The sequence below is a fragment of the Protopterus annectens genome, chromosome 2.part0, assembly GCF_019279795.1.
Source record: "Protopterus annectens isolate FY-2018-M chromosome 2.part0, PAN1.0, whole genome shotgun sequence".
Lineage (NCBI taxonomy): Eukaryota > Metazoa > Chordata > Ceratodontiformes > Protopteridae > Protopterus > Protopterus annectens.
In genome coordinates this window covers 776,766,444-776,791,967 of record NC_056728.1, presented here as the reverse complement: position 1 = coordinate 776,791,967, position 25,524 = coordinate 776,766,444, and positions in this window count along the sequence as shown.

Sequence of the window (25,524 nt, the reverse complement as noted above, 5' to 3'; positions counted from 1 at the left end):
AGGATTTATAATTATCCATGGATCTAACTGGCCTCAATGAATGTATGAAGCTCTAATAAAGAGCAGTAAAGCACTGTGAATATATACTGATGGAAAACTTGTATTAAGTGTTTAAACTATAACACTAACCACAGCAGAAGTAAACTACCATTTCATTCTGCAGCTTTGTAAAGTAGATCAATATCCCAAAGCTAGTGATAAATTTTGAAGACAAATTCAAACACCTTAAATGGTTCAAACATTTTAATAAACAAATCAAATTTCTTTAAAAGCAAGCATCAAAAAGAAGACACTTAGCATATGAAACCACTTTAGAATTAAGCTAGTCCGTAAAGATTATAAAAGCCATTGTATTTACTTCAAGTACAATGCACCCTATGGTAGCGCTGTCGCGTGACAGTAAGACGTTGTCCCGTTCGATTCTCAGTGAGAGCGTCTTCTGTCTGGAGATATGCGTGAATGGGCATACCTTCGTTGAAGGTTGTGCGTCAGGGCTGGCAACTCGGCACATAAAAATCTACTGCCAATCATTAGCAGACCGGAGTTCCGCTGTGGCGACCCCTAACCGGGAAAAGCCGAAAGACACAACAACAACAATGCACCCTATAGAGGCAAAATACATACATACAAAAGATACTACAGGCATGGAAATCCCTGCTTGCGATTAGTGCCTAGATATTAGCCTCCACAGAAAATGTCCAACTTATACAAGGTGCTCCTTTTGAAAGGAAGCTTTTCTCTTAGCTTGACATAATGATGTGTGATTTGATGACTGCTGTTCCACATTGGATAAGAATGGTACAACAGCAATACATTTTTGCAGCTGTCAACTTCATGTCTAACTTTTATATGTCTTATTTAAAAAAGGAGACACACAGAGCAAAACATCTTAAAAAAATGACCACATATGTGTTTATTAAACAAGGAGCTAGGTATGCCACATATTACAATCTATCAGGCGATGGCAGTATATTCACATATGTGGCACTTCTTTCATTGGTGATTATTACAAACAATTTACAAGAAATAACTGGCATAAATATGGAAGGCAAGATAAAAGTAGTGAAAGACCTGAAGTGGTAGGAAAAATGGGGAAATGTTTCATCATGAAACAGAATTGCTTCATCAGATAGTGATTAGGTTGGATACAACAGAAAGAAGTGCTAAACTGTTGCACTGCACAAAATTATTATAATACTTTCTAATTTGTTAACCATAAGATCGTCTGAATTATGGATTTACTAGGGCTTTAAAGGTACAGAAAAAAATCTATCTTGCCTGATGCACACAGCCATGAATGTGGCTTGTGTATGAGCTGAGTTAAAGCATCTAATTATTAGTCCTCTTATAGGTTCATAGGTATGTGCTAGGCTAATGACTACTGGGGTCTTTGTAGCTAGGACAAGATTTACTGTCTGCTTTGTACATTACAGACAGGTGCTATTTGTACATAGGTTTATAGGTAGGTACTAGGGTATTGGCCCTAGAGCCTATATAAGCCTAGCCAAAAAGGTACCCTGGCTTTTGCCACCCAAGAAAATTATTTTCCTGTGCCCCTGTCGTGCAGAGCCACAGAGGTCATCCCTGGGGTGAATTTCATATTTCCCATCCAATCATCAAGATTTTTCTTGAAGAGTGCTAATGAGGAGCTTTGTTTGATATAGATAGGTAGTTTGTTCCAGAGTATGGGAAGTATCTGGGACAGGAACCTATCCCTCCAGCATGTTCTGTTTATTGTGGTGACAAGGTTTAGGTCCCTAGAGCATGTAGCTCTGAGGGATTGGGATTTCTTTAAGTGGAGCATGTCCAACAGCTCTGGGTTTGACATAGCTTTGTATGTTAGACAGAGATTGCCTCTGAATAGGCGATATGCGACGGAGTAAAGCTGGAGTTTTTTGAGACGGTCTGCGTAGGGCATCTGTTTGAGGCCAGTAATTCTCTTTCTGAGGTATTTCTGCGGCCTTTCCAGTTGTTGTAGATGTCTTGTGAAGTACATACCAAAAGGGGCGTTGTACTCTATAATGGGTCTAATGAGTGACAAGTAGAGGGGAACAATGAACTCTTTTTTCCTGGATGAGAAACCTTTTGTGATGAGGTGTCCCACGTAGAAGGATTTCCTGACTACTGTGGCAATGTGATTATCAAAGGAGTGACTACTGTCCACCTGTGTCCCAAGGTCTCTTATCACACTTTTGGTGTTAAGTAGACTACCACCTATGTGGTAGTTCATGGGTACAGAGTTTTTACCAAAGGGAATGACAATGCACTTTTTGTCATTGAGCTTGAGGCCATGGCTTTGACACCAGGCACCTGTCTTAGTGAAGCCTTTTTGTAGGATGTCCACATCGTTAGAGTTTTGATTATGGCTCCTAGTTTGCAGTCATATGCGGACTTCGTTAGCCAAAGACCTTCTGTTTTAGCCTGCACTTCAGAAAAGTAGATAGCAAACAGGAGACAACCCAGGACTGAACCCTGTGGTACTCCACTTGTCACTGGTCTGAAGTCGGATTTGGAGTCTGCTACTTTCACAGTGTGGGTTCTGTCAGTGAGCCAGATGGCAGCCCATCTTGTGACATAGGGATTTATACCTAGTTTAGTGAGTTTATCTATAATTCCAGAGTGGGGGATGGTGTCAAAAGCCTTGGCGAGATCTAGATAGGCTGTGTGAACCACCTTACCCTCGTCTATGGCTTTGGTGACTGCTTTATTACATTACAGACATAGGTGCTAGACCCTGGGATGTTACTTCCAATTTCCCTTCCACTGGTCCAGCTTTCTCTTGAATATAATAAGAGAAGAGTTGTACTTCACATGGATGGGGAAGCCTGTTCCAGAGAACACGAATTGTTTGAGACACATACCTGTCCCTCCAATGTGCCTCGTTTATGTCAGTAGCAAAGTTTAAATCTCTAGATTGAATAATTTTAATGCTATTGTAATGCAGATATGCAGAGGGTCCATCAACATGGAATTCAAAGATGCCTTGTATGTCAGGCATAGATCACCTCTCAACAGTCTGTAGGAAACAAGAGTACAGAGATAGGGCTTTGAGTTGATCTTCATAGGACATGCTGTTTATGCCCTGTATTCTTGTGAAGTACCTCTGATAACGTTATAGTTATTGCATGTGCCTTATCAGATACATACCAAAGATGGCATTGTACTCAATAATGGGCTCGATGACAGACAAATACAGTGGAACAATGACTTCCTTGGACATAGATGCCCTGCACTTGCTTTTAAGTGTGCAACATAGAATGATTTCCTTACTGCCTTAGATACATGTTGGTCAAAAAACAAATTACTGTCTACATACATATCCAGATCCCTGACTACTGGTTTTATTCTTAGGTGTGTTATGTCAATGATTTAATTTCCTAGTGTGGCCTACTTCCCAAATGGTACTGTTATGCATTTCTTTGCACTGAGTTTTAAGCAGTGGCTTTAGCACCAGTCATTTGTATGCATTAGTCCTTATTATAGGCTGTCAGGGTCTTGGGGGAATTTTATAGGTTCATAGGTTCATACTAGACTATCTGCCCTAGGGCATTTATAAGCCTAGCCAGAGTGTGTTTGGCTTTCGCCACCCATTTTAAATTAATTTTGCTATGCCCTTTTTCGAGGTTAGTATACTGTGCCTCTGTCTAACAGTGACACAGAAGTGATACCCGGGGTAAACCTATGATCTCCCATCCACTCATCAAGATTCCTCTTGAAGAGAGTCAATGAGGGACTCTGCCTAACCTGGACTGGGATTTTATTCCAGAGTGAAGGGAGCCTCTGGGTTAAGAATCTGTTCCTCCAGCATGTCCTATTTATTTCAGTGCTGAGGTTCAAGTCTCTCGAGCGAGTAGCTCGATGGGATTTGGATTTTCTGAGGTGCAGCATGTCCATTAATTCCAGGTTGGACATGGCTTTATATGTCAGGCACAGATTGCCTCTGAGCAGGCGGTATGCCACTGAGTAGAGCTGGAGTTTCTTTAACCGGGCAGCATATGGCATCTGTTTGAGCCCTTTGATCCTCTTGGTGAGGTACTTTTGGAGTCTTTCCAGTTGCTGCAGGTGTCTGGTAAGGTACATTGCAAAAGGGGCATTGTACTCAATTATGGGCCTGTTGAGGGATGAGTAAAGAGGCACGATGACCTCCCATGATCTAGGTGTGAATCCCTTCATGATTAGGTGGGCTTTATAAAATGTTTTTCTAACCGCTTTGGCCACGTGGTTGCCAAATGAGAGATTGCTATCAACTTGGGTCCCCAGGTCCCTAATTACTTCTTCTGTACTTAATGGATTACCACCTATGTGGTATCCACTCTGGCTAAGCTTATAAATGCCCTAGGGCAGATAGCCTAGTATGAACCTATGAACCTATAAAATTCCCCCAAGACCCTGACAGCTTATAATAAGGACTAATGCAGACAAATGACTGGTGCTAAAGCCAGTGCTTAAAACTCAAGGCACTTTGTTTTTGCCAAAGGGGATGACTATACACTTTTTGGCATTTAGCCTGAGGCCATGGCTCTGGCACCAGTTGTCTGTTTCTATGTGGCCCTTTTGGAGGATACTTGTGTTGGCTGGAGAGTTGATTATGGCGCCCAGTTTGCAGTCATCTGCGAACTTGGTCAGCCACAGTCCTTCCGTGTTTGCCTGTACCTCAGAGAAATATATACCGAACAAGAGAGGTCCCAGGACTGAGCCTTGTGGGACGCCACTTGTAACTGGTTTGGAGTATGACATGGCTCCAGCAATTCTAACCATGTGGGTTCTGTCCTTGAGCCAGTTTGCAGCCCATCTAGTGACATAGGAGTTTATATTTAAGCTGGTGAGCTTATCTATAATGCCCGAGTGGGGTATTGTATCAAAGTCTCTTGTGAGGTCCAGGTAGGCTGTGTGGACCACCTTCCCCTCGTCAATGGCCTTGCTGACTGTTTCAAAGAAATTGACTAGGTTTAAGAGGCAGGATCTGCCCTTAACAAAGCCGAACTGGGTAGCATCCAGTGTCTGTAGGTCCCCAATATCCATATTTCCATAGCTTTGCAGACCAAGCTAGTCAGGCTTATTGGGCGATAGTTTCCAGGATCCGTTGAGGCACCACCTTTGTGGAGAGGGACCACTGTTGCTGTACGCCACTCTTTGGGTACATATCCTGTAGTAAGACTGAGACTGAACAGCAGTTTTATGTTTGGGTTTAGCTCTTCTTGGAGTTCATGTAGGATGCAGTCCGGGACACTGTCTGGTCCCATTGATACTGTGTTTTTTGCTTTGGAGAGGGTGGCTCTTACCTGAGCATCTGAGATGTCAGGGGGGCAGCACTCTGCTGGGATAGATATTCGCCCTTTTGGTGGGGAGGGGGGGGAGAAGTTTGCACTGAACCTGTCAGCTAGGATGTTGGCAATGTCTGTGGGTTCGGTGTATTTTTTGTCATTTTGGACTAATTCTGAGCATATCTGGGAATTCCCACCCAGGTTCCTAACATAACTAAAGAAAGCCTTGTGATTACTCTTAGTGTCCTGTACAATGTTTCTCTCAAAGCTGGCCTTAGACAATTTTATGAGTGCCCGTAGTTTTTTGCTAATACTGATCTGAGATGCCTTCCCTTTTTGGGATTTTGCTCTATCATGTAGTAGCTTCCTCCTTCTATTGTATAGTTTGTTTATGGCTGGGGTCCACCAGACAGGATGTCTGCCTTTGGAGGATTGGGTCTTGGTTTTATTTGGGATTGCATGATCCATGCATTCCTGAAGGTATTCATAGAATGCGTTTATAAAGGATTCTGCGGTCTGGGACGTATTTTCCACAGGCCCACCTCGGTTTTAAGGAGTGTGAAACTTGCTTTAGAGAAGTTTTTCACTGTGGTTTTCTGGGTAGGGGGTGGGGTCAGGATGTGAATATCCAGTGAGATTAGTTTATGGTCTGATCTTACCAGTGAGGGATACACTTCTGGTCTGGAGCAGAGTCCCCATGTTGGTGATGATCAGGTCCAGTATGTTTTCCCCTCTTGTGGGAGTGGTAACAAGTTGTTCCATAGCATTTGAGTTTATAAATTCTAGGAACCTTTGGGCTAGGGTGTTGGAGCTAGAGTAATGCTTCCAGTCTATGTTTGGGTAGTTGAAGTCGCCCAATATAATGGTGTTTGGAGAGACCTTCATATTTTCCAGTGTTCTCAGGAAGGCCAAGTGGGGTTCCTGGGTTTGGGAGGGTGGTCTGTAGTAGGCTATAAACTGGAAGGTAGTTTTACCCACTGTTAGTTGCACATGGATAGTCTCTGATGCTTCGTGCTGTGCCACCAACCTGGAGGTGTGGGTATCTTTGACGAATATTGATACTCCCCCTCCTTTTGTGGTTCGGTCCAAGTTTTGGGGCCAAAAAGCATGGTATGAGGTATAACCTGGTAGTGCTGGGGTGCTTTCAGGAGCCTTGAACCAGGTTTCTGTTACTGCACAGATATCGATGTTCTCCATGCTAAGGAGAGTTTAGAGTGCGTGCATCTAGAGGTTTAGACTTCTGGCATTGAGTAGTATTACTCTTAGTTTCTTATCCCTTGTGATACCTATGGAGGTGGGTTTGTCTTTTGAGCCTTGCCTAAAAAAGGCACTATGGGGGCAGCAAGAGCCTTTGCCAATATCCGAAAGCCCAGGGGTGACAGGTGCAAGCTGTCCCTAGCGAAGCATCATGGCTTGTCGAGCATGTCATCCCAGGCTGACAGGCATTGGATCCCCTTTGAATGACACCAATACTTAAGCCAATTGTTGAAATTGATCATCTTGTCTTCATATTGTGGCATCATTCTTGGTGAGGGTACGATGCTACTCAAGGTCAGGGTCATACCGGCCTGGGCTACATGCTCAGAGAGCTCCTCTATGTCTCTTTTCATGTAGTCCAGGGAGGTACGTCTCAGGTCATTCACACCAGCATGGACAATGACTGAGTCATATTTGTACTTGCCTTGGAGTGACCTGAGTGCGTGTGTTATGTGGCGGATCCTAGCACCCGACAGGCAGCTCACCGTGACCTTCTTGTTCAGCCTGGTGAGCGGGACGTCAGTGTGCCTGACAATAGAGTCACCTATTACAAGTGTATCAGGTGTGTTGTTTAGCCTTAAGGGCTGTGACTGTTCGGCACACTGGCTTTGTGAGCTATGTGTTGCACGTGTTTTGTTTTGGGGTAGCGGTTGTTTGGGTGTCTGCTTTGGAGGTCTCTGCTGCTTACACAGATTTTTATTTAGAGCCTCCGAGTATGTTTGTGTGTGTTTATGTGTTTGGTTTGCTGTCGTGGTAGGTCTATGTGAGACTGGAATTGTAGTGAGTGTGGTTTCCTTCTCCTCCTGACTGGTTACGCCAGTACTGAGTTGAGAGAGCTTAGCCTCCAGTTTGGCTATATGGTTGCATGTCTCACATGTGTTGGAATTTGTTGGGAGGAGGAGAGGGTTGTCTGTGTACATGAGGCAGTTGTAACTTTGCCTCAAGATTCCCAGATTCGCCAACTGGACCGGAGAGGAGATTGACAACTGACCTTTGGACATGCTAGAACAGTATTGGGAATTCCTTTATAATTGAAAAAAAGGGCCACTGGGGAACAAGGTACTCAAGGGGAGTTTGTGAGGGTGTAGTGCTTTTAATTTTTTAGTGATGGCTTAGTGAGCAAGTGCCAGGTAACTTAAATGCAATGTGTTACAGGTAACTTAAATGCAAAAATGACAAACAGTAACTTTCTTTCAAGTGAAACAAGGAAATAAGTACAGTAAGCAATGCAGATATCACTAGGGATCCACAGAAGTGCTGAAAAGCCGAGTTTTAGGTGGAATTAGTATTTCAGGGAAATAAGCAAACAAAAAACAAGCATACAAACAAAGCTAGATTCAGCAGGCCTGGATCTAGTCTATGCTACAGCAAACAATGTGTATCAATTTCAGTAAGAAACAGTTCAAATATGCAGGCACTATAAGCCTTCAACCAGAAATTCCCAGCTCAGAAGGGCAGAGACCAGCCTCTCCTCCCACAAGATTGCAGACCACGAACCTTCTTAATGTAAAATAACTGGCCTGAAGCCCAAGTGCTTAAACTAGAACTAATACACTTTTAGAATAACAGACACTGAGCCCTCAATCAGCAGTTCCCAACTTAGAAGGATGTAAGCTGCCTGTTCTGCCACCACAGTGCAGCCACAAACCTTCCTAATGTAAAACAACTGGTCTGAAGCCCAAGTGCTTAATCCAGAAGACTTCTAGTCCGCAATCATCTGCAAACGTGGTCAGCCACAGGCCATTGGCATGGGTATTGACTTTTGAGAATTAGATGCCAAAAATGAATAGACCAAGTACATAGCCCTGAGGGACTCTGCTAAAGACTGACCCTTTATGGATGTGATCTCTCCTTGCATAACTTCCAGGGTCCTATCTGAGAGTCAGCTGGCAATCCAGCTCTTAACATAGGGGTTTATGCTTATATCTGTGTTTGTTTACAATACCAGAGTGTCATGTTTTATCAAATTCCTTAGCCAGGTCAAGATAGGCAGTATGCACCATTTTCCTCTCCTACATTGCCTTGGTGACTTTCTCAAAGAAGAAGACCTGACAATTCTGTAAATGGAATACTTCAATTACATAATAATTTAAAATGCCAAAATTTGGTTACAGCAATGGTGTGTATGTATGGGTTCCTATGACTTCATCGAACTGTGAAATCACCGACACTCACCTCTTCGACACCAATCCATCGACGTCCATATCATCGACAATTCCGGTAAGCGATCTTCCCCCTCACAGGACCCATGGTAGCGCTTCTTCCTGTGTTACAACGATTAGAGTTTACGTGATTCCGCATAATTTACCTTGAAAACGCTACCATGGGTCCTGTAAGGGGGAAGATCGCTTACCGGAATTGTCGATGATATACACGTCGATGGATTGGTGTCGAAGAGGTGAGTGTCGGTGATTTCACAGTTCGATGAAGTCATAGGAACCCGTATGTATACATATATACACATGCACACACCTACATAAGAACAAACCTGTGCATGTATCTATTAGTTTCATTCTGTGAGTTCATATTACTGTCCTATGATTCAGTCATAGTTTAGCTTTAGTACCAGTTTTCTACTGGTCAATCAAGACAATGTACACGTAAAGACTCAAAAGGCATGTGAATTCCCAAGCTATGTAGCAGAACCACTGTTATGTCCTTAAGGGGTCATTTACATACATCCCATGGGCCTCCACTTCAGAAGGTTTAAGGTAATTTTAAAAAAGTGAAGACTCTAGCTTGGCTGGGTCTTTCTTTCCGTTTTTAAAGTTCTGTCTGCTAGCCATTTGCCTATCCAGCAAACTACATACGAGTGAATGTTGAATTGGGAGAGTATGTCAGTAATCCCACATTTATGTCAAAGGCCTTGATAAGATACAGATAGGCAGCATGGACTTTATATAATGTATCCATGGCATTGGTGACCTTTTTGAAGGCCTCAACTAGGCTTAGTAGACAAACTACCTTTTACAACCCAAACTGGTGTGTATCAAGGGATATTAAAGGTTCACTATAGTGTTTCCTATTAATTCAGTTATAAAATATATTCCATAGCCTTACAAATAATGACAGTGAAAAATACTCTGGAATGCAAGATATGTGTAGGCTGCTAGAGGCACGACATTCCACACCACATAGGTGTTGATGTATGGACTAAGCAGAACAGGGCCCAGCATTAAACATATGGGTCCCAGCCATGATTAGTGCTAGACTCCCCTACACTAATGATTTGCACGGAGTAATTTCCATATGGGCATCTTATTGGCGAAGCTAGGTATGCCCTACAGCCATTGGTCACAGCACCAATACAGAACCCAGAGAGCATGGATAACATGACTTATAATTTGACCTTGTGACAGATACAGAACACAGTCAAACATATGTTTGGATTGTTGAAGGCCTCTTTTCACTAACTAGATTCCTCTGGTGGTACACTGAGTATGCTCAGATACTTGCAGGGAAGAGGACTGCTATCAGAGGACCAGACAAATTGAAGACGGATGCAGAGGAAGTTCCATGTTAAAAGTCATTGGAGGAACTGGCTGCAGGGGAATCCCATGCGAGGCTGAGATTTCTGCAATACATTGTGGCACTAGCAAAGAGTCTGGTCTACAACTATGTGCCAGAATAGAGAAAACAAAGACTAAAACAGATGTGTGTAATACTACACCCAGGCTATACAGTACAGTACATTGACTGGCCACACTGTGCATCACACATAACTTAGCTTATGAAACACAGTAGTTGCCATTTGCACAAGTGCTGTGGGTCACAGTGCGGTTGTCATTTGCACAGGTATTGTGGGTCACAGTAACAGGAATCTGCAACAGCTATATAAAAGTGGAAATGTGGACGAGATGGTGTAACAAACAAAAGTGATTATGGAGTGCTGGAGATCCTGTGCAGTGTGGTGGTGGAGCTTCCGGAGGGGTCAGATGTTCTGGGTGCTTGCACAATACTGGTAACAGGGTATACATCTGTAGTAGGAGGTATAATCCTGCATGGGTGTGGAAATGATGGGTTATGGGTCCTCTGGTGAAACAGATGTAGACAGAAAATGGTCCCAGCCATGGGGTGGGGGGGTATCACTTCTGAGGAGTGGCACTGTTACTGACACCTGCTAGCAAGGATGATGTGGAATTGTGTGACTGTGCGATGTATATGACCACCAAGCAGGTGGAGTCTCTGGCTCTGGTTATGGCACACAATATCCACCTCATCTCAAGTACAGGTAGGTTGTGTTGAAGAGATGGGAACTATGACTCAGACTTACCTGCCATGTGGGGTGCACCCATTTATACAGGTAGGAAAGTGGCAGTCATGACTACAGCATCAAGCCTGGTGCATAGAAGAAGAACGTCCCATAAAGGCAGCAGTGGCTGCCAACTGGCTTTTTAATGATTCAAGCAGGTGATCCAAGCAATGCAGTTCCTTCAGTACTTTATCACACATGCTGTATAGTATGTCTATCAACTCTCCATAGTCCCAGCACCATCTGTTTGCACTGACTTGCACAAGGATTTGTGCCCAGTGTGACACCTGGTTCAGATATTCAGTGAGATGCACAACATCAATTAACACCAGAGTGCCTCTCCTTAGTGCTGTTGTCATACGTTGTGATGGCACCACTGTGCTCTGCCACAGCATGATCAGACGAGGAGGGTGCTGTTTTTACTGGGCTTCCATGCCCAAACTGTCTTTCCAACTCCAATGGAGATGCAGGGGACAGGTTCTGCTTGCAGAACAGCTGGGTCATTGGATGTGGGTTGTAGTGTTCCTGCCATTGTACACATTGCCAAGAGAAGCAATGTGCTCTCAGGCTATACTAGGATTAGGATGCCGTCAGTACCAGGCTCCTCTGCTGCACTGATATTAGGTATGACCTTTTTCACTTAGAGTGACCTATGACTGTTGCACCTGTGAAGGCAGACAAACACCTGACTGTACAATCCCTCATTCCAACAGCATACAAGGAAATATAATAGACAAAGAATGAAGACAAACATTCTCTGTGCTATAGGTGGCCATGCCTACAGCCAAAATGTATCTGTAGGAAAGATATAGTTGTGTTTGCATCACTAGGCTCATTCCACTGTTGAGTCATAAGACTTTGGTAATAAATTAAAGTGCTGCTAGCCTTGTGTATCCCAACACAGATTTGCAATGTTGTGGCCAGTTCAGCCCTCAAATACAGATATTCCCCCACACATCACTGTACTCACCATTTCCTGACAGTTGCACCCAGAAGTTCTGTCAGTAAGGGTGGTCTGTGATGGGGGAAGCCCACCTGTGGCCATCCTCTACCTAAGCAATCGCTTGGCCTTTTCTGTGGGTATCATATCTGTAATCCTTTAGCACACCTGTTCTGATCTGTTGTGGCCACCTACAGCACTGACTTCTACCACAAGGTCCCAGTACACACACACACACACACACACACACACACACACACACACACACACACACGCATGCACGCATGCACGCACACACACACACACACACACACACACACACACACACACACACACACACACACACACACACACACAGACACACACACACACACACACACACACACACACACACACACACACACACACACACACACACACACACACACACACTCTCCTGCTCTCTACTGTAGCCCTGTTATTGTCTTCAATGCACATATTAAACCTGCAGTAACATCTCAGTCTTTGCTGAGGAGAACATTTCTAGTCATTTCCAATTTTTACACTCAAACAATACAGTCTTAATAAAAAAGTAGTATATAGCCAGGTGAATAACATCACTATAATTAAAAGGAAAAAACTTATCACTAACCTTTCAAAATGTAATTTTATTAGAGGGGATAATAAAGGTTTGGGTCTGCAAATGGAGAAATCTATAGAGTTACCTCCTTTTTGTACGAGTAAAAACTGCAAGAAAGACACGGACAGACTAAAGTCTTTACTGTTTAATACCTTAAACCTGCTGTAGTGGAGATCATGCAATATATGCAAATGACCTCTTAAGGACATGTTAATGTTTCAGCTACATAACTTTGAATGCCCATGACTTTTTATTATTTAAGTCTTTGGATACATTCAGGCCTACAAAGTCAAACTTCACATGCTGTAATGACATGGTTACACTCCCTAAACAGCAAAACCGCTGTTTAAGGAGTGGAAAATAAATGCTTGATCATCTCGCTCATACTCTCACGCAGGCAGGCATAGAGTCAACCCCACCCCCAACACACATGCACACTTTTAAACATTCCAAAACAGCAAAACCAATGCTTAATGAAATAAATAAATAAGTAAATAACTGGTGCAAAATAACTGCTTCATCGATTTTGCTCATGCAGGAATGCAGTCTACCCCACTCTCAACACACATGCGCAATTTTACATTCCCGCAACAACAAAACTGACATTTAACTAACCAAATAAATAAATAAATATTAATAAATAAGTAGTGCAAAATAACTGCTTCATCGATCTCACTCAAACGCTCACACACGCATACAGTCACACCTCCCAACACACATGCACGCTTCTATCTTTTGCAGTCTTGCATTTCTTGTCTTTTTATTTTACACTGGCTAAACATCAAAAGTTTTGCTTAGCCAGTGTAAAATAATGGTACCGCTGGTGTTCTATGAGTGGGAGATCCAGGACATTACCTAAAAATAAATAAATACATAAAAAACACCACTGGCGTAACTCATGTGGGTACAGATTTTCGCAGCATGACCAGATTTCTGTTTCATAACTTCTGTCTGTCCCAACTTTTCCTGTTTTGTGGGTACGAATAGATGGTGTGTAGCCAGTAAGGAAACACAATCGCTTGCTTCATATTTGGCTCGTTATTATGCAATGCTTGCTGTAATAGCTTACTCTAAACAATCGCATTAAAGACATCTAAAAAACAGAAACACAACATCTGACGATCTGACCCAAAGAAAGTGATGCACATACCTGTAGAAAGAAAAAAAATCTTAGGGTTACCACCTGTCCCACTTTGCGAGGGACAGTCCCTCTTTGGGCAGTTGTGTCCTGACCAAAAATATTAAAAATGGCAAATGTCCTGAGATTGTAGGACATAATTATGTCCCATATTTTATGTAATAGTTGCATAAAATAGTTATTTCTGTATCTAAAATACCTAAATGTTACAAGAAACAGAATAAGCAACTAAACTGCTACAAGAATAAGCTTTTATTTAGGCAAAAAAGTAAAGTTCTATCCTTTGTACTGACCGTGGGTATGTGTCGGCCTGTAAAATCTGGTGTGCCCCAAAAATGTCCCACTTTGGCCATTAGAAAAGGTGGCAACCCTAATCTTCAGTCCTGAAACTTTTAGTACCTTAGTGAGCTAACACACTCCATCAACAAAACAGATTCATCCAGCAACTAGATGGAATAGAGTAATTCCCACAGCAAGTCAGCATCGCATTTTAATTGGCAACAGAAGCCGAAATGAATAATCTCATTCATAAGTAATGGTTGGTGGCATTCCTTGGGCGAAAGGACTGGGGAAATCAGTTTATGTGCGGTCGTTGTGTAGCAGCTGAGGAAAAGGTGAATAATAACACTGGGCATTATTCCCAACTGGTGTGAGCACCCATTTACTCACAACAGCTCTGTGAGAATTCTTTTTGCTTAAAGATGGCTCACAGTACCGGTGCTTTAACAATGGGGGATGGTAAACACAGTGAAAATCATAACTTCTCCTAGCAGAAGGCATATGCTACAATGCTGCATTCAAAGGATGGGGAGAAAAAAACATTTCGGAAAAGAGAAAGCAAGTGTAGCAGTACACAGTGGTCCTTTAATTCTGGTATTGGCATACCTCTCAACTGTCTCTGATTTCACAGAATGCCCCTGATATTATTGTTTGTTCCTCATAAAATTTGTGGTTTGCTAGCTCATGTTTGTGGACTACAAACACTAAATAATGTCAGAGATTTGAGTTTGAGACTTCCTATCCTACAGGAAATGTTTCTCAATGTAAAACACATTAGGCTAGCAACCGTCTAAGTACATATAAGCAGTATTTATAGTGTGAGATGAAAGGTTAATATTGGTGGCCCAAGATAGTGGGTTATGTACACGCTAGTTTACAAAGTCCATTGAACATGTGGGAGAAACAGATAAATATAGGTTTTGTAAAACCGAATTGGAAACAGCTGCACACCTCGTTGCTGGTTGTGACATACTAATGGCAGAATGACTGTATACTGAAAGGCATAATAATCTGGCAAGGTTGTTATATTGGGGATTGTGCAAACATTATAGTACTGAAGTGGCTGAAAAACTCTGGAAACATGAGCCACAAAGCATCATAGAAAATGATGAAGTTTACATCACATGGGGTCATCCATTACCAACAGTTAAAAAGATAGATGCTAGAAAACCGGATATAGTGGTACAAGAAAAGAAGACAAAAGTAGCATTGATCATTGAACTCGCCACACCCAGTGAGTGCAGTGTCTTGCATACAGAGAGACACAAAGTCATAAAATATCAGGATTTGCAGGCAGAAATGAGAGCACTGTGGAAGAAAGATACCCAGACAGTCCCAATATTAGTAGGAGCAATGGACGGTCTTGCAAAAAAGAATTTACAATCGTATTTAGATATGCTACCAATACGTGTAACTCCATACGAATTGTAGAAGGAGTCATTACTTGGTACATTGTGGATGCTGCAAAGAGCACTTCTGGCTGACATCAAAGACTGAAACAATACTAATTTCATGAACTTTAATCGCACTTTAACTTAGGAATGGGGTCCATTCCTGTCATGGTATTAGAAACCCAAAAAATTTGGAGAAATTAAAAAAGAGAATTTCTTTTTTTTTGTCTCCGGTCACTACAGAAAACATTTTAATTAAATACAGCTTGTCATTTCATCTGACCTCCAGTATGCCCTTGAAGTTGTCATTTCATCTGATCTCCAGTATGCTCTTGAAGTAAGTCTTTTGAATTAAAGACATAATCTAATAGCCCTAGGGTGCTAGTTAGGTTTAGCAAAAGTTATCTGTCCCTAGGGATTTCAGTATCTGCCTTCTTGTGTGTTCTCTCTGTTGTGTCAGTTTAATTTTGGTACACTGGCTACCTCAAACTACATGTTATATAATTTGTAAGTGCATGGCCATTAATGGGTAATCAAGTTACAAAGGCCTTCTACTCTTAATGTCAACCCCGAGGAGCAAAGTAAGGCTCACGGCAATAATTTTTATTAACTGTCTCTTAGCTAGTTTTCAAGTGTCATCTACTGGCATGTTAATAAAAAGTTACTCACATTTCTAATTTGTCGAGTAATCCAGAACCGTTAGTCTACAAAACTAAGCCCAGTATCAATAAGCTGTCATCATAGTTGTACTTCTCCATATCAGTGCGTGGCACAGAATAAGATTTTTTATGTGCTGAGTCCATCATTTTACACTGTTTCTACCCACCCCATCATCACTTAGTTAAATAATATCCTTCCAATCATATGACACTCACCATGGGAAAACTACACCAACTCATTCACACCTCACAGAAGTGCATTTTCATAGCACCTGATGACTAACATTTCCTCCTCATGCTGCTGTTTTTTCTGTAAGTGCAGGTATGAAATGTCTTGAAACAAGAAACATCCTTTTTTTGAATGTTATATTTAACAGAGATATACACGTTTGGGAATGATACTTGAGCATACATTAGAAACACCGCTTTCAGCCCTTTATTGCTGGTCCAACTGAGAACCTAAGAAGAGCACAGAGATGGAAGTGAACCGGCATGTAAGAACAGGTGATGACTAAAAGTGCACTTCAGAAGCAATTGAATGGTAGATTCAAAACAATCAAAAATGAGTTTTCTAGCATTTGAGACAGGAGCTATTGTCAAAGTAGTGTGGAGCCTCAGGGGAAAAAAACTGTAATATGCATGAAATGAGTAAGTGGAAGAGTGACTGATATATGCCAAAGCTCCAGTGGTGCATCGTGATATCAGACTGCAGCCCTCCCAGCTGTGAACCACAATGGTACAGTCCTTGAGTCCTACAAATCCTCCACTCCATACAAAGTGAATCCGGACTGCTGCCTTACCAGTCCGGATTCAGGCAGAAGGAAGCCGACTGCTGATTCCCCAGAAGTCTATGTTGTGCTAACCACATAGACTGGAAGGTGTTCGGACTGCAGAGTCAGCAGTCTTGGAACATTTGAAAGAGCCAAGAAAGCAGAAGTGTGTATTCTGGCACAAATGCTGGGTTGCAGGAGAAGCAGCAGGTACGAGAAAGCTAATTACAGATTACTTTGCAGGAGAAAGCTACGTGGGATTATTCTACTGCTGCAGGTACAAGAAAGCTATGTGGAGTACTGCAGGTAGGAGAAAGGTGTGTGTGAAATGCCCTAGTGGATTTATACTTGTGGCTAGAGAGAAATCAGAATACCTGCTGGTGGGCTTGAGCCCTGTACCTTGAGTACAGGTAACAAAAGCCTGAATTCCCTACCCACCACCATTTGTGAAATGTTTGCAGATTTTTGCCTCATATTTTGTTCTGTTCCTCATAAACTATGTGGCTTCTGAGTTTTTAATTCTTTAAATAGTTGATGGTGCAGTAGTAGCATTGTTGCCTCACAGCTAGAGGTTCTCTGGTTTGATTCTTGGCTGGGGTGCCTTCTTTGTGGAGTCTGCATGTCCTCCCTGTGTTTGTGTGGGTTTGCTCTGGTGTCCTCCCATGTTACAAAGACATGTGTCTGCAGTATTTCTCCCTGGGCCTTTGCTGAAAATTGGCTTTTGTTCCAAGTCAGACTTTTCTGGTTAACAAATGTTAAATGAGTAAAAGTGACAGGCATTTGAATTTCAGACTTCATATTCTTCAGAAAGTACATAGTAGCACAAAAAATTTTATTCTAGCAATTTTCTAAGTTTATAAGATGAATATTTGAAATTTGTCCCTATTTTGGGGATTGTATTCCCCCATTATTGGCTTCGTCCAGGTTTTTTGTGCTAAGGTTGAGAGCTATGGTGAGAACTGAATTCGCCAAATATGTTTGAGGGCTGTATTCTCCCATAACTGGCTTTGTCCAGGTGTTTTGTGCTAAGAGGTTAACAGCTATGATGAGAACTGAATTCACTAAATGGTAGCCATTTAAATTTCAGTCTTTCACAAAACAGCTGATTTGGTATAGTGTTATGTTGCTCTGACTGTTTTGCACAGCGTCCTGGGTTCAAGACTTGGTAGTGAAATGCATGGTGGTAACACAGCATTTTATTCTAGCAACTTTCCAAGATTATACAAGCAATGTTTAAAATGTGTCCCTGGTTTTTAGGCTTTTGTCCCTCCCAAATACATGTTGGCTTTTTCCAGATTTCTTGTGCTGCAAAGTTGAGAGATACACCTGAGTGTCAAGTAGATTTTACAGGGAGCTGAGAGCTGCAGGGGAAGAGAAGTTTAGTACTGCTTATGCTGAGAATTTTAGCATTGTTAATAGCACAGCAGGTAGTGAACTTGCTTTTGATGCAGAAGGCTGAGGGTTCTACTCCCACAGTATGTAGATGTATTGCTGATATTATACTGTGTTGTGAACTGGGTGGATGCTGCTGTCTTGGGAATGTCCTCTTTGGCGAAGATACCTACTAACTATAAACACGTCTGTTATTTGCCATCCATTCCCTATTGCAATATTACTAGCTTATAATTTTTTTAATGTAATATAGGCAATTTATTCCTCAAGGGCAACAGGCACTTTATTTGTAGATGAAACAATGAAATATAAAGTTGTTTGCTAGCAGCAACCTCTTCATTAGTTACAGATCTTTTTAATGTGGAATTATTTAGATGACTTTTACTTCTGCAGAGATTGTTGTGCATATTTATTGATACTGGTGGACTGTAGAAGTTTGAGTAGACTTTTATGATGGAAATGTTTTCAATTGGGCGGTTTTGTCATTACTGGTGCATGCATTTTGTTTCATTGTTTACTGGAAAAATGTTCAAAACAATACAAAATTGTCTGAATATCCTTGTGTTCTGACTGTGCTTCTCAAACATTTCAGAAATATAGAGTATATTTTAGTGCATTTATTAAAATTGTATTTGCCTTAATATTGCTACAACTCAAGTGCTCTAGGTTGCACTGCATCTGAATTGTTTCAGTGTGCTTTAGCTGCTTTTCTGATTATGTAGACTAGCTACTTATTCTACTGTATTACTGCCTCTTAAATCGTTTTTCAGTTGTGCACTTGCCTTGCTTCACTTAAAAAGTTTCAAATTGCCAATTTTGTAGAGTTTTAATTGTATTTACTGTTTAGGGCTACACACTCAAGTGTCACAACTTGAAACAACAACTGACCCAAATCCACGTATAAAGAATATAAAACAACAGCAACCAGTCCCACAGCTCGAGCAAGACGTATTCTGAAAGGAAATACTGAAAGGAAATGCTCACGGATAAAAACACTGAAAGTTTATTTCACGTAGTAAAATCCAAAGTTGCACAAATCACTGGTTAAGCGCTTTCATCTGAGTACTTTATATTCTTTACACACTCAAGTGTGTTAGCCTTTTCTGTGTTTATTTAGTATATTACTGCATTGTTTACCTGTTTTAACCAAAAAAAATACTATCTAGTTTGCTCATTTCCCGCACTTCCTAGCTAGTATAGTCCAGATCCCAGGCTTTGCTGGTTTCAGGACTTTATTTTCTGTGTTCAGAGCTATCCATAACTTGCTGTGGTAGAGGGAAGTCCTACTGTTTACCAGTAGGAGTGGTGAGCATTGTACTGCCTGTCTAACACTAGATGAGTGGTTTCGAGCTCTGAAATTGTAATTTTAACCATTTTGAGCTGATTTCTATCCCTTTCAACTTTCTGGCTTAAAAACGAGCATGTTTGCGTATTTTTCACATCGTGCAGTACCACTGGGCTATGGTTAAACTATTCCAGGTGCCAGAAAGTCTGCTCTTCAAATTCTCCCTTAGAACTAGCCGTTTTCTCAGTAGTAGCACTAAAATCTGAACCCCTGTGATTAGCACTTACGCTAGAACCTGCTGGAAAGCACTAGGAAGCCTTAAACTGATACAAGCACTCAACTCTCCTTGTTAATAAGGAGAAATTAATCATAGGCACTAAGCCTATAATTGCAAAGTACCTTGCAAAGGTAAGGGAAACAGTTCTTGCACTTTGCAAAAAAGCACCTAAACAGGCATGTCCAAGGGTCAGCTTCCGGTGATTTCTCCTGTCCATCTGGTGAATCTGGGCATACTGGGGCAATACAGCAACTGCCTCATGTACACAGACAACCCTCTCCTCCTACCACCCAACACTACAACCTGTGAGAGATGCACTTACATAGCCAAACTGGAAGTAAAGCTCTCTCCAGCCAAGATTGTCCTAGACAGTCAAGAGGAGAACGTTAAAACCTGCACTGCACCTCAAGCAACACATAGCCCTTCAAAACCCACACAGTCAACACCCACACATAGCAACACTAAACCCACATATGCGGAGGTGCTTAACATTAACCTGCTCAAGCAATAAAGACCTCCGAAGCTGAAATGCAAACAAACACCAGTCACAACCAAAGTGACACATAGCTCACAACATCAGTGTGCCTCCCAACAACAACCCCTAAGGCAAGACAGCATACCCAACACTTTAGTCATAGGTGACTCTATAGTCAAAGACACTGATGTCCCACTCACCAGGCTGAACAAGGCAAGAAGTACAGTCAGCTGCCTATCAGGTGCCAGGATCCGCCATATAACGGATGCACTCAAGTCACTCCACAACAAGTACAAATACGACTCTGTCATTGTCCATGTTGGAGTGAATGACTTGAGACGTACCTCCCTGGACTACATGAAAAGAGACATGGAAGTGCTCTTGGATCAGGTGGCCCAGGCAGGTATGACCCTAGTCCTGTGTAGCATCCTGCTTTTACCCAGAATGATACCACAGTATAAGGACAAAATAATTGACTTCAACAATTGGTTAAGATTCTGGTGTCATTCAAAGGGGATCCAGTATCTGTCTGCCTGGGACGACATGATTGACAAACCATGATGCTTTGCTAGAGATGGTCTGCACCTGTCACCCCTGGGATTCAAATAAACTGGGTAAAAGCAAAACCAGTAGTACGCCAATAAAAATGAATTTTTATTGGTGTACTACTGGTTATGCTTTTACCCGGTTTATTTGTATTATCAGTTTGGAGTTTTTCTTTTTCCTTTGACCCCTGGGATTCAGGTTACTGGCTAAAGCTCTTGCCACCCCTATAATGCCTTTTTTAGGCAAGGCTCAAAGGACAAAACCACCACCATAACAGATACAAGCATGCAAAATCTGAAGGTAATGCTACTCAATGCTAGAAGTCTAAACCTCAAAATGCACTTTCTCAAGGCACTCCTAAAAATGGAGAACATCGATATCTGTGCAGTAACTGAGACCTGGTTCAAGGCTCCAAAGAGCACCCCTGCAATATGAGGCTACAACTCTTACCACACTTTTTGGCCACCAAACCAAGACCGAAACACTAAAGGTGGAGTGTCCATATTCACCAAGGATATTTACACCTGCAGGCTAGTTGCCCAACACAATGCATCTGAAATTCTCCAGTTGCAAATAACACTAGGTAAGACTGCAATCCAAATTGTAGCTTGCTACAGATCCCCCACCATGCCTCAAGATTCTCACTACACCTTTCTAAGCATACTAGAAAACATTAAGATACAACCAAACACCCTAATACTGGGTGATTTCAACTACCCTGCCATTAACTGGAAAAACTACTCGGGTACCAACACTTTTTCTCAATGTTTCTTGGAATTCATAAATTCCAATGCCCTGGATCAACTAATACATTGTCCCACCAGGGGCTCCAATATCCTAGACCTGGTCATTACCAACATGGGAGATAGATGCTCCACACCATTGGTCACCCCCTCATTGGTCATGTCTGACCATAAGCAAATCACCCTTGACATCCACATCCCACCCCCACCCCCCAGTAAGGAAACCCCCGTAAAAAACTTCTCCAAAGCCAACTTCATGCTACTCAAGTCAGAAGTGACAACCTTCATGACACCCATGCAGACAGGAGCTGAAAGTTCGACTGCTGAATCCTACACTAAGGCACTGTATGAGCACATCCACTCGTGCATGAATCGGGCCATCCCAAATAGAACCAAGACGCTCTCCTCCAAAAAAAGGAAGCCAATCTGGTGGTCCCCTGCCATAAACAAACTATACAACAGAAAAAAGAAACTGTTGCAGAAAGGAGGAAAATCCCAGAATGCCAAAATCTCCCTTATCAGCCTCAGTAAGAAGCTGAGATCCCTTATAAAATCCTCAAAAGTTAGTTACAAAAATAAAATTGCCAAAGATTCCAAAGACAACCACAAGGCATTCTATAGTTATGTCAAGTATCTAAATGGCAATGCTCAGATATGCTATGAGCTACAACAGAATGGCATTAAATATACTGATCCCAAAGATATTGCCAATATCCTGGCAGATTGATTTAGTGCCAGCTTCACCCCCCTCTCACCCCCTAAAGGGCCTGTCTCAATACCAAAAGATTGCCAAATTCCGGTAATCACAGCCACACAGGTAGAAACCGCACTCTCCAAAGCTAAGAATACAGCATCCATGGGACCAGATGACATCCCGGGCTGTGTACTATGTGGACTACAAAATGAACTGGCACCTCACCTAAGTGTCATGTTTAATCATAGCCTCACCTCAGGCTTTGTGCCCACTGAGTGGCGCACAGCTACAGTTATCCCACTCCACAAGGGGGGATCCACCTTGGATCCCAACAACTACCGTCCCATCAGGCTGACGAGCCTGATCTGCAAGGGCATGGAATGCATTTTCATGGAACTTATAAACAAAGACATTGGCAATCTTCAAACACTGGACCCCATCCAGTTTATCTTTGTGAAGGACCGATCGTGTCTCCTGAACCTAATTGACTTCTTCAAATCAGTCTCCAGAGCTGTGGACAAGGGTAAGGTGGTCCACATAGCCTATCTGGACCTTTCCAAGGCCTTCGACACCACCCCCCACTCTGGAATCATAGATAAACTTACTAAGCTGCACATAAATCCCTACGTCACTCGATGGATTGCCAAACTGGCTTACTGACAGAACCCAGACTGTAAAAGTGGCCGACTCCAAATCCAGCTCCAGACAAGTGGAATACCTCAGGGTTCAGTCCTGGGACCACTCTTGTTTCCATCTAGATATTAAGTAAGCTGTACAGTACACCAGTAAGGAAACCGGTAATGTAAAGCTAGATGGTATAGTGGAATAGCAAGTGCATAAATACAGCTGTCCATTTAATTTTAGATACTTTCTGGTGACCCATCTATGCTTAAATGTAACTGTTTGGTGACACAAGAACTAGGTAATTATTAATGTGCATTTTTTCTTTGGTTTAAAAACTGGTTTCCTAAATGACTCTGCTCATACCTCATCTGATGCTATTGTTAAGATTCCTGTGAATATGCTAAGCCGCTGTCTGTGACTTGGGGGTTCCCATGCATATGCATCACACCTTCTTCATCTTCTGTTGCAGAACAGTCAATTGCAGTTATTCACTGAGGAGTTGTGATGTCTGCATACTGATTTCATCACCTCAGCATGATACCTGTTAGTTCAGCTTGACCCTTCCTGTACTGAAAGCCAGACTCATAGTTATTCATCAGTCTTCACAATTTATGCAGTTGTAGATGCTAAGATAGCTGAAAGGTGTGTTATCTTCATAATTGCTCTAGATTTTAACTTGAGAGAATATCTCTATTATCTTTGTTTTTTATGCATTGCTGTTGCCATGTGCTGTTTGTACATTTGCTAGCTTGCAAGAACTTTGATGTTTCAGATCAGCTATTTAAAACCCAAAGTTTGCCCTTTGCACCTTTTTTTTCTGAAGCCATAGCCCATTCCTGTGATACATATGAGTTGGTGTTTGTGGATAATCTTAAAAAGTGTGCTTTTATTTTGTATTTTTGGAAAACAATACAATAAAAAGAAATTTCAAAAAAAAAAAAAAATCTTAAAAAGTGTGGTCAGTTCATTTGCTTGCGGATGTTCCTGGGAAAAGGGGCCTCTCATCCTTGTTCTCTGCTATAAGACCTACATTCTTATGATAACTGAATTTCAACAGCCATGATTACAGAAAAAACTAAAACATACTGTTAGAGGTAGTCTGGTTTATCTAGCTTCTTGGGGGAATGTGTTACATTTTGTATATTGATGAACAGAAAAGCATGTTGTGGCAGCCTGCAAAAGAAAACAATTTTAAGAGTGAGGAAGAACAGTATGCACACTGTAATAGTGAGCTTAGGCAGCGCATAGCATGAAGTAAAGACTATGTTAAGTTGCCTCAAAACCATCATACCAGCAACGAATATGTGCACACAAAAGCAGTAGTAAGTACAAATAGGAGACATCAGTGCCATGCCTGGTGGGAAAAAAATGCAGAGGACTGCAGTTATGTGTAAGGCAAATATGAATATTCATTATGATTAGATCATGAATTTGCAGTCATAGCTAAATCTGTCAGTTGCCCAGATTAATTGTTATCTGTGTATGTTATGGCAATGTTTAGAGGAATAGCTAGACACATTTACATTAAGGATTGCTAAAAGCATGTTTCTACCATGACTTGCTGTGAAAGTGCTATTCAGATGATGGCAGTAAGGAGAGAGATGAGGGAACAGTTTCAGAGGCACACCTGGCTGACTGAATGCAACTCTGATGTGTATTGTCATTCAAATTAGCTGAACCTAGCAGGGCAAGAAATGTGAAACTCTTGCTACCTGAGGGTGGGAGGAGTAACTGCAGAAGTAACTAAAGCAAACCACAGCTGAATGTCTAAAAAAAGTCTTTTATCTCAGCAATGAGCTGGCAGTTCTGGAAGTTTTTTTTCACACAATGTGTAACACATCAGCAGGAAACACATTTGTAAAAGGCACTGTGTGGCAGTAAATAATACTTTTACTGAGACCTGTCAAAATTAGCTGCTGTTCGATGTTCTTCCATTCTAACTGAATGGAACTCTCATGTGACAGCCCAGCTATGGGCGCTATATTCTCAGAAACAGTGGACTCACAGTGTATCATGGGGAAGATTTTTCTTTAGAAGACAACAAACTCTCATCAGGATATCTGCCCCCAGGAGATCAGTCAGGGTTATAAACTGAATAAAATGAGTAGTGTCTACTTCTATCTGGTACATACTTGTTTAAAATGAGCCTAACTTAAAGAAAGTTAAAAAATATAGCTTTTTTAATTTCTTCCTGTAGTTGTCCTTTAAGTATGTTACCCATTTTGGTTCCAGCCAGTCAGCAAAACTTGTTTCCAAAAATCTAAGAGGCTTTTGCACAGTGATTAGAACTGACTGAAAGCACAGGCTACAGTAACTACAGAGGGATAAAATTGATCAGTAACAGCTTGAAGTTATGGGAAAGAGTAGTGGAAACTAGGTTAAGAAGGGAGGTGATGATTAGTGATCAGCAGTATGGTTTCATGCCAGGAAAGAGCACTACAGATGCAACATTTGCTCTGAGAGTGTTGTTGGAGAAATACAGAGAAGGTCAGAAGGAGTTGCATTGTGTCTTTGTGGACTTAGAGAAAGCATATGACAGGGTGCATAGTTGTGGTACTGTATGAGGAAGTCGGGAGTGGCAGAGAAGTATGTAAGAGTGGTACAGGATTTGTACGAGGGTAGTGTGACATTGGTGAGGACTGCGGTGGGAGTGACAGATACGTTTAAGGTGGAGGTGGGATTACATCAAGGATCAGCTCTGAGCCCTTTCTTATTTGCAGTAGTGATGGACAGGTTGACAGATGAGATCAGACAGGAGGCCCCGTGGACTATGATGTTTGCAGATGACATTGTGATATGTAGTGAGAGTAGGGACCAGGTTGAGGAGACCCTGGAGAGGTGGATATATGCTTTAGAGAGGAGAGGAATGAAGGTCAGCAGGGCTAAAACAGAATATATGTGTGTAAATGTGAGGGAGGG